Below are 15,112 nucleotides of genomic sequence, written 5' to 3' on the forward strand. Positions count from 1 at the left end.
TCTACATACTTCCTCTGTTCATTTTTACTTGACCTATTTCATTTATCACGCTTGCCAATGTAGAATTTTAATGATCAATAATTTTAATTCCCCATAAGTAAAAATTATAAAAAGTTATATATTATGATGGTATTTATTGAGACGAATCTAACAAGATTTCAAATGAATGTGTTTTTACTTACATATAATTCACTAAAGACGGCCAAAGAAGAGGTGTTGAATAATGTAAAAGTCAAAGCAGACCAAGTAAAAAAGAATGGAGAAAATAGTACATACCCATGCGGTATAAACCCATGCATATCATGACAGTTTTTGTAAATAATATTCTACTTCATATGAACCTTTTTTGTAGTATGAGATAGAGTAGTAAATATTTTGTTCATTAGATAGTGTAATGGTGTTATTATATAATTTGATGGCATAAATATATTTTTTTAGTTGTATAAATAGAGTATTTTGAACTAAGTAAATTTCAATGATACTAATGGTGTACAAAATGTACCACTAAGACTCCAATTTATATACAAAGTATGTTTCTAATGATACATAAAAATACTATTGAAACTTAATACTTCACAGCAAATGACCAAAATACCTAGTGTTGTCTGATGCTCATACAGCACGGGTATGTACCCAATCCGACTTGAAATGGTTGGACTTTTATAGATCCAACAATTTTAAATTTGAATCTAAATCTAAATCTACTTCCAAAGATACGATTTTTGTATCCGAATCTTGTTAGTTCTGATCAAAATCCGACCCATTGTCATCCATTGTGGTAACAACCAAATCAACAATTGAAAAGTTTAATTACGTCTAATATTTAAGTCATGGACACAGTGGTGGCAGTGTGAGTGATGATGGCTTGGGTGTTAGTAGATGTCGGTGTCTTTGGTGATGGAAGTAGTCTGGGTGGTGATTGTTTTAGTGGTGGTGATGGCTCAAGTAAATAAGAGTGGAAGGGAAAAGTAAGTGAAATGAGTTTATAATAATCTAAAGACATTTTAATCATAACTTAAAACTTTTTTTTTTTATTTTTTTTGTTGAATTACTTAAATAGCATTACGTATGACCTTAGGTGTAATATTTTAACTGCGAGTGTTGTTAGTATCACATGTTGATTGTTGCCTGATCGATAGGAGTGTGAACTACTACGCATATACTAGTGTCAAACAGACAAACAAACCGTATGGTGTGGGGTTTACGAATTTTTGCCTACTAGCCGATTTCCACATCTATGATATTTGATTAAGTCTAGAATTAATTACTCTAGTTAGTTGACGGTCCAACAACAATGTCCACTAGTCAACATTCAAACAAAAGGATCATCCTGCCTTCATTATTTTACCCACTTTGCCAAATTAGAAACAAATTCATCACTCAATAATTCTCAATTTCTATCTCAAAATTTTAGGGTATCTTTTTTATTCTAGTAGTCTTAGATGTTGTCTCTTCAAATCAAATTATTACCACTTTGGTTTCTTCTTTTATGGATTTCTTCATCAACTTTCATGGTAGAATCAAAATGCAAAAAAGGGTGTCCAGCTTTAGCTTCATACTATGTATGGACAGGGGCAAGTATCACATTCATAGCCCAAATTCTGGGAGCTTCTACAGATGATATACTCAGTTACAACCCAAGTGTTCCTGACAAAGATAGGGATAGATCTGGTAGCAGGATCAACGTTCTGTTCTCATGTAGTTGCCTTAATGATGGGCAATTATTGGGTCAGTTTGAGTATAAAGTTCAAAAGGGTGATACTTATGCTAAAATTGCACAGGAATACTATTCAAATCTTACTACTGCAAATTTGATTTCAGAACTTCAATAGTTTTCCCACAAATAATGTACCTGAACATTCCATTCTTAAGGTTCCTGTTAATTGCTCCTGTGGGAATAGTGATGTTGATAAGAACTATGGTTTATTTTTTACTTACCCACTTCGTCCCGAGGATAGTTTGAGCTCTATTGCTCAGTTTTCGAATTCGACACCAAGTTTACTGCAGAGGTATAACCCAAATGCGAAATTTAGTGCTGGGACTGGGATTGTGTTCATTCCTGCTAAAGGTATAAATATCTTCAGAGTACTATTTGTGCAGTGATTTGATTTGATTTACTTTTATGATGGTAGTTTAATTACTCAATTAAATGTAGAAGTAATTAATTATCTGGTTATGTGTTGCTTTGGGAATTGCTGTTTTCAATGAATTTTAATGTTCAAGAGCAACAGTGATTGTGTTGTTTTTGTTTTGAGGGTGTGCATTTCTTCACAAAAAACAAGAGCTTGGGTGTGAATATGTGATCATCTATCTGATTTTCCCTCTATTTTTTTGGTTGGTTTTTTAAGTTTTCATTTTATTAATCTGAAATATGAATGCTCCAGACAAACCAAATGGAGTGCTTGATGCACAAAATCTCAGAATTGGGTGTGGGGCTAACCAAGACCTGAGATTATATTCATTCTGGATCACAGCCGTTGAATCTCTGTTAGGCCAAATTTAAATAAATAAATAAATAAACGTAGTGCATGTTTTGTAAGAGACTCAGATGATTAAGATTAAAATAAGTTGGCTAACTTGTATGGTTGTACCTCATTCACCCCCTCTAATGTCAGGAGTTAAGTTTTCGTTAATGTCAACTTTGATGCTTGAGAAGGGAAGACAGGAGCTAATAATTCTAAGAGGGAAAAAGATCACTAGGGTAATTGAAACGACCAATAGGGTGAGGCTGGGGCATTATGAATCTTAGTCTTTTAAGCTTCAAAGGCAACGGTTGTTAGGTTTCTATCTTTCTCAAATAAGTAAAAGAAGTGTATTGATGAGATGGACTTTCTCAGGCTCTACTATTTTTAAGGAGCTGCCGTGATATCTCGATATTTCGAGAAATTAATGATGTCAAACTAATTGTGAGAAGTAGTCATGACTTTAATATGTTGTAACAATGTTTTAAGAGAATGTATGCTTAACATGATGTAACTAATATATATTTGGGGAAGATGAGAGGTAGCTGGCTTAACAGAAATATTAAGTCCTGTAATTCCTTAGTGTTTTAAATATTTTTTTCTATGAGAAGGAATTTGCTGATGGCAAAAGAGAAGCTAGAACTGATTGACAAATCCAAGAAGCAATGTGCCTTCGGTATCGATGTCAGTTGTCATGGTTTTGGTAAACTCTTGATATGCAGTTAAAATATCAAAAAGAGTTTTCTAATTAAGAAAGAACTGACTAGCGTAAAACAAGATTTGGCCTAGGCAACTTTATAACAGAAGACAAAGTGAAGATCAAATAATGAACTTATGAACCCATTCAGTCAGCTGGAAAACCAATGTCTCCAAATGGGAAAAATTAGTGTGATCTTATTGCTGTTCTATATAAATTTGGTTGAACTTATGTTCCAAGGGATAGGCTAAGAAGTAATATCATTGTATGTTCTTCTCTTCCATGATGATTAACAGTTTTAACACTTTTACCGTCAAGAAATATCAATAATGAGGAGGATTAAAGCTTTTATGGTATTTCACCTGCTTCGTATCCTGCCTTTGATTTTTTTTTTTTTTTTTTTTTTTTTTTTTTTTTTTAATCTTCACTGGAGAAAATAAAACCTGGGCAAATTGTAAATTTGTAATAAAGTAAGAAAAACCAAGTGTATGCTTTTTGTTTATGGAACATGCTTATGATTATTTTCCTTGTATATGCTCTTGAAAGTTGAAATTGTTTCACTAAGTTTTTTTTTTTTTTTTTTTTTTTTTTTTTTTTTTTTTTTTTCCCATGATTTGATTACAGATAAAACTGGACAATATCCTCCTCTGCCTCCAAGGTACTATTCGATGGTAATACTGGGCATATATATAGGGAAAATTCCATCATGATAACTCTGGTTAAGTTTTTTAGTTTATATGACAGTCAAACAATGTTTTGTCATATTTTTTTCCTTGCTTTCTTCAGATTTTAGATGAATATTTCTGTGTTAGTGTTCCCTTAGTTTACATATCTATGTGCATAGTCGTCACTAATTGTTCGCACCACTTTTCTATTACCATGTGGAGATATGTATGTAAATTAACAATGTAAACCCTTAACTTCAGTTTTGTTCCCTCTTATAGAAGATTGCCCTCTGGACTTTTCCCAAAGCTTTAAAAAGAATAGTTGACTTACTTTAATTATGATGTGTAATACAAGCAATTGCTAATGTTGGAACCATAATTTTATAATATTCATATTAATGTACTACCTCTATTGTTGTTGTGTGTTTTTTTTTTTTTAAATTTTTTTTTTTATATTTTATTTTATTATAATTATTATTTTTTATTCCACTCACTTTTTGTTTAAGTCCGATTTTTTGTTCTACACATTTCAATTTTGTTCTATTTGGCAAACCTCCCTTATTATCTTACCCCACAATATTTATACCTTTTTAACATTCTCTATCATACTTTATCCACTTTCTCCTTGTACCTACTAAGGTAGCACCGTAGTACAAGTAATCCTATACTACCTTCATTTTATAATATAGTTCCTCCATTTCCTTTTAATTTACTCACTTTCCTTTATAGAATGTTTCTTTTTAATTTACTCTCTTACAACCTACGATTTTTAGAAATGAGACTCACCACTTTTACCGTCACAAATAATACTTTTATATGTTATTTTTCTCTCTTAAATTAAAATGCATTTCTTGGTTTCCGTGAAAAAGTAAGTGAAATTAAAAAGAAACAAAGGGTGTATATTAATAAGCAATATATGACTTTAATGGATTAAACCAAATATCATTGCTAGAAATCTCTTAGAAGGTAGTTTTATAAGAGTATCATTTTGTAGCTTTTACAATTATATAGTGTATAAGAAGAATACCACTTGACAAGGTTTGAATGCCAAAGTGAAATACTGAAATGTAGGCTATTATTTCGGTATAAAGGAAGTATGTGTCCTATATATATTTCTATTCATATTTTGTTACGGATATACCCTTATTTGACATGAGGTTTCCAGTAATGGATCTGGTTGTCTTCTTCATGGCCTTATTCATGTAGATGTCAAAGGGTTTATTGGCCTGCTTCTTAGCCGCAATCTAAACTGTGTTAGAATGGAAAAGAATGAAACATGATAATTTTATATAGGGCCAAGTGAAGAGGTTTAGGGAGGGGTCATGATAAAAATATATATATTTTTTGGAAATATTGACTGATTTGTGTCATCTGATCCGGATCTATGATAGGCATTTGTAGCAAACATAAAAGGAAGAATTAAAATTGATCAAGAGAAGATTGAGTAACTTCTTTAAATCTAAAATTTCGAAAACTTATGCATGATAGGAGGTTTGAAAAATGTAAGTTGGAAGGTGTGATGTAAATATACAGCCAACAAAGATTCATAGAAAATATGTAGATGACATTTGTATCTAAATATATATGAGACTTTGTGTACCTAAAGATGACTGTGGGTCGTGCCTTGTGCTTAACCCCCATGCCTCATAGCAACTACCAAGCCCCTATGCCTTGAGCATGGCTAGACCTATTCCACGGTTGAGTCTACTCACTATGTGTCATGATGTGCCATGCCAAAAAATTTCAAACCCAGGCACGGCCCAAGCCCACGTGCCACCATGCCTGTTTGTGTGCCTAAGCTTGATTTGTGTGCTTTGTCGTATTGGGGTGTGCTGTGCCGTGCCTTGTTGTGCCTTTTCAAACAAAGGTATGGCCCAGCACGCATAGTGGTGTGTCATGCCATGGGCTGGCGTGGCCTGATGCCATCTTTACGTGTATCCAAGATTAGATATTCCAAACCTTAAAGCTTTGGTGTGGAATGAATATCATAAAGATGAACTGGATAAATTTTATGCCATGTTAGTTAGAAATCTTAAAATTATGTATATTAACTTTCTTTTTATTTTTTGTTTCCTTTTTGTCTTTTGCAGCTCAGGTGCTGTGGTCCCTTTCATCATTGACTTATTTGGGATAGATCTTTTTGCTGTTATGAATGGAACATCAATGAGCTCATAAAATCCAGTTTTAATGCTATGTGAAGTAATAGTCTGCTTTTGTGCAAGCAGGACTTTCAGGTGCAGTCATTGCTGTTATATCTGTGGCAGTCGTAGCTGTGGTGATTTTGCTGGCTGTTTTATTTTTGCATATGAGAAGAAAGAAAAAGAAGAAAGCTTCACTATTCCTTGACAACTCTGGAGAATGGCTAGCACGGTCTGGTAAGATTTGATCAATTAAATGATTAATTGCATCCTTCAACAGCTATTCCTCAGCATGAATTTGGGGGGGGGGGGGTAGGAGAAGGATAGAGAGGGAGAGAAGAAATGGAAAGAGGAATAATTAAAACATATGTGTTGTTGGTCTATGATTGGAAGTAAAATTACAGTGAAGATGGGTGATGATTTTAGTAATTATAGTGTTATTGTCAGATTATGTACTCTTTTTAAACCGGATAGTTCACAGTTAATTATATGCTCACTTATTCTTTGTTCTATAGCTAAGGTTACTAATTTAATAGGAAGTAAAAAATTAATTGCATTTATCTTGAAAATAATATTAAAGGTACAAATTATGCTCAGTTCACTTATGATGACAGTTCAGGGAAGTTCACATAAAACTGCAAGTTCATTGGATGCTGGAAACAGGGGTGTGACTGTTGACAAATCAGTTACATTTTCATATGAAGAGCTTGCGCTAGCGACAGATAACTTCAGCATGGCTAACAAGATTGGTTCAGGTGGTTTTGGGGATGTTTACTATGCAGAGCTGAGAGGAGAGGTTTGTATGGCACTTATACTGATAGTGGCTTGGAATCAGTTGATACTTGATATTTAATGTCTTGACTTGATTAAAGATTCATGCATGAAATTCACTTTTTCACTGTACGTATTTTTCATGTGAAGTATTAACAAACCTTCTCTTGTGTTAATTTTGAATTATTAAGTGAGATATTGCTCAATATTGGACTTCTTAATACTTGCAAAATTTTAGCTGAGTAGCATAGGGTACATCTTAAATAGTTAAGTATAAAAGTATCCCAATTTGGATTCCAATGTTGTCAATTCCTTCTACATGGGGGAAAAATGAGGTGGACATAGCGGAGTACTGTCAGCACTCCTTGTGCATGTACAAAAACGTTATATATTTATCTGTTTCTTATTACCCCTGATGAGTAACTTTTAGTCTGGCCAAAAATAGTATAAACTCCTTTGCTGCATTTTTATAATTCCTGATGTCTTTTTTCTTAATTGCATGCCTGAAATCTTCACAGAAAGCAGCTGTCAAGAAGATGGACATGCAAGCATCTAAAGAATTTCTTGCTGAGTTACAGGTTTTGACTCGCGTTCATCACTTGAATCTGGTATGCTTCATGAACTTTCTTTATATTTATGAATTATGATGCATTTGCTAACTGAGATTAAGCTGTGCCTCTGTGGCTCTTGCAAATTTTTAGCCTTTTGCCATAGTAGACCAGTATGTATCCTCTTTATTGCACGATTTTTGCTTGTATGTCCAACATGTACACAGCTTTGGTGTGCTTAACCTCTAGAAAAGACTTTCGTTTTGATAAACAGTGATTTCCAAAGGTGTAGAGCTGTAGACTATATATAGTCATGTTATAATTTAGGGAAAATTTCATTTTACTATCTTTCTACGAGGCTTTTAGTGGTATCCTCTGTTAAGCAGAGGTTTAAGCCTGTCTGCAAATACATTAATTGATTTTTTAGTTTAGTATACTTTGTCTTGCCCTGGTCCAGTAGCTAGTTGGCAGGACTATGACTACTTTAGGCTTTCTAAATTCTGAAAGAGCGCTAAAATGATATAATTGGATTTATTTGCTGTGTAAGGAGTCCACCAAGAAGTTACAAGTGTCTTGAGTGCTTAGCGTTTGAAGGTGTCATAGGGTGAGGACCTCCAATCTTGACTTGTAAAATATGTGGAGATAAATTCTCTACATGAAATTGATTTGGTTACATCAAGTCAGCGAGTGAATTGAATTGAAGCTATCATATTGTTTACTCTTACGACCTTTCCTAAATAATAGGCTACATTCAATAACTTTATCACATTGTCAAAAACATACTACCTCTGTTCTTGAAAGTTCTTTACACTCACTATTTGCACGGTCTCTAATGCAATATTAAACCATTAATATATCCAATTTTGTATGCTAAAAAATTATGAAAATTTGATGTTTGGAAAACATAAATTGAGACAAATATAACAAGATCTCACATTACTATGTTTTGAAGTGAGCAATAGTGAGAATTTATGGCCAATGTTTAGTTGTTTACTAACTTCAGACGCATATTACAAAGTGTCAAGAACTTTTTCTATATAGGAAAATCTGCCATATATTAACTTTTACTCAGGCTACCACCATCTTTTAAATTGTAACTGATTCCAATCCAAATCTCTGTAATAGAAAAAAAAAAAAAAAAAAAAAAAAGGCCCTCAGTGCATCCTTTCTCTATCAAATTCTTCTCAATAACTGAATTTGAACCTCCTCCATTATCAGTACTTAGTGGTTGTAGTGTGCAAATTGAAGCCAGATGAGATATGGTAAATCTGTATTCTGAGGATGAGATGAGACTATGAAAGTAGGGCATAGATTTTTTTGACAGATCATATAAAAAGAGGAAAGTTAAGTAATCAGATTGAATGGAGGGAGTTGAGAGTGTACTTTTTCTCCGCGAGCTCTGCTACTCTGAAAATTAACTTGTCATCCATAATTAATATCCCCTTATGCATTTAGCTAGTCAGGCCTTCTTCTGGAATCTCACAAATTTTCTTAAAAGCTAAGTATGCATTTGGCATCATTGCTGATTTTGGTTGGCAGCTGAAGCTTTATATTGTATATTTGGAAAGACTATCGATAACAAAAGAAAATCCTGCTATGGTTCTTGCCAGATATGCCGTCTAATTGCATTTTTGTTTTATCACTGCCTCTTCTTTTTTTGGGGGAAAGTCTTCTTCCAACTACTTAGGACATTTTTTAGAGGAGATTATCTTATTGAGTACTAAGTTAGAGGATAAAATTTGCTTACCTTATTGGTTAATTCCCATATTGGCTTTATAGATGCCGTTATCGATTTATACTATTGCTTGCAGGTTCGCTTGATTGGATATTGTGTTGAGGAGTGTCTTTTCCTGGTGTATGAGTTTATAGAGAGAATGGCAATTTAAGCCAACATTTGCGTGGCACTGGTGAATTTCTGTTATTAGAAATCTTCTTGGTGATGTATCTTGGCATGATGCCAATAATAAATTTTTTTACGTGTTTAGGAAAAGAACCACTACCCTGGTCTACCCGAGTGCAAATTGCCCTCGATTCAGCGAGAGGTCTTGAGTACATTCATGAGCACACAGTCCCTGTTTATATCCATCGTGACATTAAATCTGCCAATATACTGATAGACAAGAGCTGCCATGCAAAGGTGTGATTGCTTACTTTCTTTCCGAAATGTAAGCTATTCAATGTTTTTTTTCCTAAATTTTTTCAACATTGCAGGTTGCAGATTTTGGATTAACCAAGCTGACTGAAGTTGGAAATTATTCAGCTCCCACACGTCTTGTGGGTACATTTGGATATATGCCTCCAGAGTAAGAAAAAAACTTCCCTGTTACATTTTCTGAGCATGTAGTTTTCCAATCAGAAATTACTAAAAAACTCCATGACATTAGCTGGGCGGAGCTGTTTGTAATGATAGAATTTGAACATCTTTCCCAAATTAATTGGCATGTGTACTAGGTCCAACTTGGTTATAGTTGTTAGCCTGCCAAATCAACCTTGCATACAGTCAGATTAATCCCACTCTAGTATGTAAATTGTTGTCACAAAGTTCCTCTCTCTTTTCATCTCTTTCTCTCCTTCTCTTAGTCTATTTCAAAATGATCTTTCTGATAGGTTTCATGCTGGCACTTCTGATTGCTGTCGGCGTTAATTTTTCCATAATTTTCTCTATTGACTCATTGCTTCTCAATTTTCATAGCCAGAAACCCTTAGTTCCTCAATAATAGAGACCATAACTTCAACATAATTCACAATTTAAGATATCTAATTGTTACATGTTTTTGCAATCCAATCTGCAATTGTAAAATCCTAATACTTTAAAGCATTGATAAAAGTATATGGAGAAAAATCAATGGACCAACAGAATCGTCCTCGTTATAAGTGATCCATAATTTTGGCGTATTATCCTTGACAACAGGCATCACTATATGGCCTCTCCCCTAGTTCTCATTCATATAGCTGTAGATTTCTTTGCTACGAGCAATACAAACAGCGTGGTGATTTAGTCTATTATACACCTGGGTGTACCTTCACATGGTAGTCTATTATGGCCATGATATATGTTTCATGGACTCGGGTACCCGTGTCCTACTTGGGTACGTGTCCCCTACATGGGTACGTGTCCAAGCGTCCGACTGGACTAGTGAAAATTTTCCATAATTTTGAGCTAAAAATGAAGTGTTAGAGTGTCATACCACTCATACCCATGTCTGAGTGTCGAGATCCGACATGGGTACTTGAGGTGAAATGAAAAGTTCATGGTAACATAGGCCATGATCATGTAACTTCATTTGGATAGCAAAAAAGGATGGAAAAGAGAGGAGGAGAGGAGGAAGTGGAGGGAAGAGAAAGGGAGGGGAAAGGTGAGCTCTAGTTTCCCTTTAGAATCCAAATCTCTTCAATTTCGGTGGGATTATGCTTGTTAAAGAGAGAGGGAAAATGGATTCCTCCCTCTCCTTCCCCAATTCTTTACCCAAACAAGAGAAATTGTCCTCCTCCCTCTGTCTTCTCTTCTTTTCCTTCCTTTTCCTTCTATTTAAACTAAGTGTTAATGCTCATATGCAAAAAATAAAAATAAAAAATGCACATAACATATGCATACTTGCAAAAGATAGGGCGCATATCTATCTGAGAAAAAGGTGAGTGGGACATGCATTGCACCTGTAGTTTGTACCTGGATTGTTGTGTGTATCGAAAAATGTGCAATATTTATAAGGATTGTTAATCTTTTGGAGAGTTTTCTCATGTAAATAAATAGCAGTCATTGTACCCAAAAGAGTCATAACCTTTCTTTTTATTTTTTTACAGGTATGCCCAATATGGCGAGGTCTCTCCAAAGGTTGATGTTTATGCATTTGGAGTTGTTCTCTATGAGCTCATATCAGCTAAGGCGGCTGTAGTGAAGCAAAATGCCTCTGGTCCTGACTCGAAGGGCCTTGTCGGCATGGTAAGCATTTGGTACACCCTCTAAAGTGGGCTTTATTGCTGAAGTTAAACAACTGCAATTTTGTCGGAAACGCTTATTGTGAACCAAATAAACCACACCCCGCCTGTAACTTTATTTCTTCAGTTACTTAAAATTTCTCCGTTGATGCTGCTTTCATGCAATAAATTGACCAAGCCCCACCTGTCAATTTCTGTGTCCCTTTTTTTTTATTTTTGGGGGGGAGGGGGGGGGGGTATTGGATTAATGATTCAAAGTTGTTCCTGTTGTTTAGGATACGAACATGTGTTTGTTAGGTTGCTAAGTATTTTGCTGAATATGTGGAGAGGTGAAGTAGTGGGTTACTTAGTTTGTGCATTAAGTTAGACTTGGGAATATGGGGTTATGCATCCTTGGCTATACCTTTGTTTGTTATGCCTATATAAGGCTTTTTATTGTAGTTAGATTTAATTGGATTGAATACAAGTTCTATTCAATATAAACTACAAGTTTATTGTAGTTTGATTTAATTGGATTGAATATAAGGCTTTCCCCTCTCTCTCTATTATAACTTCAACATGGTGGAGTTTCAGGTTAGATCTTGGGAAAATCCAAAAAGAAAAGGGAAAGAGATGAAGAAAAAAAAAAAGAGTGAAAGAAACAAGCAACAACAACTTGATTTCATTGTTTGTGAGCAATATTTTTTTTTTTGAGTGAAATTTTTTGTGAGTGTTTTTTTGTGTTTAACCATGGAAGTAATGGTTGGGTGTGATGTGTTGATGACTTCCCTTTTAGCCCTTGAAAATGGATTTTAATTCTGTGAAAAAGAGGGCAAAAAAATATAATTATTTGAGGTAAGACCGAGTAATCTTTACGTGTGTGGAAGTTAGATAAATAGCAATCAATCAACTTGATAGTGTGGAAGTCATAGTCAATGCAGAGACGGTTTCCAAATTAATACTAATGGTTTTATGGTAAAAGTTGACATTGTCGATTGGAGGACAATGTCAAAAAGAGTTGATGGAGATATGTGCTCCATTGAACGTAAGTTGGTGATATTGTTCATCAACAAGATTGAGTTATTGATGAGGATTGCTTCAACAAAACAAAATGTCATATTTGGTTATGCGGAGAGAGGTGCTCCGACAATATCATGTTGGTGATGATGTGCATCAACAATATTGTGTAGGTAATGAGAATTAAAGTGTTAGCAGGATGTAAAATTTGACGAGAAATAAGTCAAAAGAAAGGAGTAATGGAGATCATGGTTATCAGGTTATGCAATAGCTAATTTCCATAGGAAAAACCAACATTTCTTTCAAATGGGGAAATGGAGAGCAAGCTTTTCAAGGTGTTAAAGAATTGAGTCGGGGTCGTCGAACGGAATGTCGAATCAAGGGAGCATATTGGGTTATTGATTCAAAGTAGCTCCTATAGTTTAGGACAGTAACATGTATTTGTTCGGTTGCTAAGTATTTTGCAGAATATATGGAGACGTAGAGTTAAATGGAGTTAGTGGGTTACTATAGACCTGACAATTCTAACCCAGATTTGATGACCCGACCCATAACCCGAAATTGACCCAAAAACATCGATTCGAAAATGACTTGAAACCCAAAATTGACCCGATCCGGACCCGACGCGAAATAGAGTTAACCCGTTCTTGACTTGACAACGGTACTGACCCGACCCGAAGGTGACCCGAACCCAAAATGACCCGAACCCGAAATTGACCCGAAGAGACCCGATACCCAAAATGATCCGAACTAAAATTACCTTATAATTGAACTAACAATGTTTGGTGCCAAAATAACTCAAATTGTTCATCTTCAACCATAGGCAAGCTCATAAACCAATTGATAGTTCTTATTATAGCAATAACAAAATATAAAATTATTGATTTGAGCTTGATACACAAATGGAACAACCCGTACATGACTCGATCTGATTTTAACCCGACCTGAAAATAACCCGAGCATATTCTACTTGAAAATGACCCGACCCGGAATCGACCTGATAGTTGACCTGAGCCATACCCGAAACCCGAAACCCGAATTGACCTGACCCGAGCCGAATGTTAATTGACCCGACCTGAAATTTGACTCGATCCATACCCGACTCGAACGACCCATTTGCCAGGTCTAGGTTACTTAGTAGAGTACTACATGTAGAAGGGAGAATGGTTATTTGATTGGTAACATAAATGATAAGATAAACTTTATGGAGTTATGGTTGTCGAAGGAGATGTGTTAACTAGACTAGTAGACGCTAAGATTATTGTGTGTGAAACATTACTATTAGGCTAATAGCTGACTCACTGGACTTGGGAGAACAAGCCATCAGTGCCTTAACCATAATCACTAGGCTAAGGACTTGCTGGAAAAAATTTATTTAGGAGATGCTATAACCGGCATGTATATTTACTGAAAGATGTAAATGATTTAAAAGCTGAAGATTACAGAGTTCAAGGCTATGTACTGAAAGATGTATATGTTTCTTGATAATTTTACAGTTTGAGGCTGTTCTCAAACAGCAGAATGACCAAAATGAGATTCGGAAACTGGTGGATCCTAGGCTGGGGGACGACTACCCTCTTGACTCAGTTTTTAAGGTAAAAATTTTCTACTCTATTAATGGCGGAAATCACAAATAATTTTCTTCATCAGCTAGAAACTGCATTTGTCTGATGATTTTTTATTTGCTGCAGGTGGCACAACTTGCATATAAGTGCACTCAAGAGGATCCTCATCTAAGGCCAAGCATGAGATCTGTTGTGGTGAACTTAATGACTTTGTCATCCACAACAGGTGATTGGGACACAGGTTCCTTCTATGAAAGTCGTCAAGCAAGTCTAGTGTCTGCACGTTAAGAGTCTTGTGACGGATGAAAATCCGAAAATGTAGAGATCACATTGAAATGTTCGCTGTATAGCCTTTTGCCATTACAACTCTGTAAAGGCGTCAAGCAAGTGAAATGTCTGCATGTTAAGAGTTTTGCGACCCAAAAATGTAGAGGTTGTGTCGGAATATCATATAACCTTTGCCATTACAACTCTGTAAATATGCAATGTACTCGCTGTATGGTCTCATAGTTATCTTGCCCAAACACGTGATTTTGTAATATGCAGTTGTTGATCAGATCAGTAACTGTAAGAATATAGTAATATGCAGTTGTTGATCAGATCAGTAACTGTAAGAATATACAGTTGAGGAGCTAAAAACAGCCATTCTTTTCTGGTGTGTAATTATTTGAAAATATTTAATAACATATGATTATGAGAAAATCCAAGTTTGTCACCTTGGTAAAACAATTGGTGTATATCAAATGGCCAAATTGTAAATAAATGTGTAGTATTTGCACTGTTCATAGGTGAAGGGCTAAAACTGCTACTTATGATAGTAAGATTTTACCTACGATATTATGATTTTGCCCAATAAACGAAATATGTTTATAAGGACATAAACTGGGCTCCCTCTAGGGTTATTGTTTGAATAAAGTAAATAGTACGGAGTAGAATGATTTATACAGTTTGCTTTGTCAAAAATAGCACATTCTCCAAGGGAAAGCACATACTCCCTCCGTCGTATGATATAATGCTTGTTGTATTTTGCACGGTCTTTGCGTCTTTAACTATTGATAAAATTAATTACCTGTTGAAAATTTTTTTTTTAAAAAAATTGATATTTTAAAACTGCATACTTAGGCGAATCAAATGATATCTCATGTGATTAAGAGAACCTTTGGTCAATGATTAATCTTTTATCAGAAATTAAAAATTATCAGCATTTGTGGAGTATGGTCATGGACCCTCCCCCACCATCTTCATTTTACATATTCTACATTAACAAGATTAAGCCCAACTTAGATTATTGATTTTTTTTTTTTAAAAAAAAATTTGATAATATTAACACTAAT

The 15,112-nt window shown here is 34.8% G+C and overlaps 1 pseudogene; it reads left to right on the forward strand.

Annotated features, from left to right (window-relative positions):
• Positions 1 to 846: 846 nt before the first annotated feature.
• Positions 847 to 14,563, forward strand: LOC110733832 (annotated as a pseudogene).
• Positions 14,564 to 15,112: the final 549 nt, after the last annotated feature.

This window comes from Chenopodium quinoa, unplaced genomic scaffold (genome assembly GCF_001683475.1).
Source record: "Chenopodium quinoa cultivar QQ74 unplaced genomic scaffold, ASM168347v1, whole genome shotgun sequence".
NCBI classification, from domain to species: domain Eukaryota; kingdom Viridiplantae; phylum Streptophyta; class Magnoliopsida; order Caryophyllales; family Amaranthaceae; genus Chenopodium; species Chenopodium quinoa.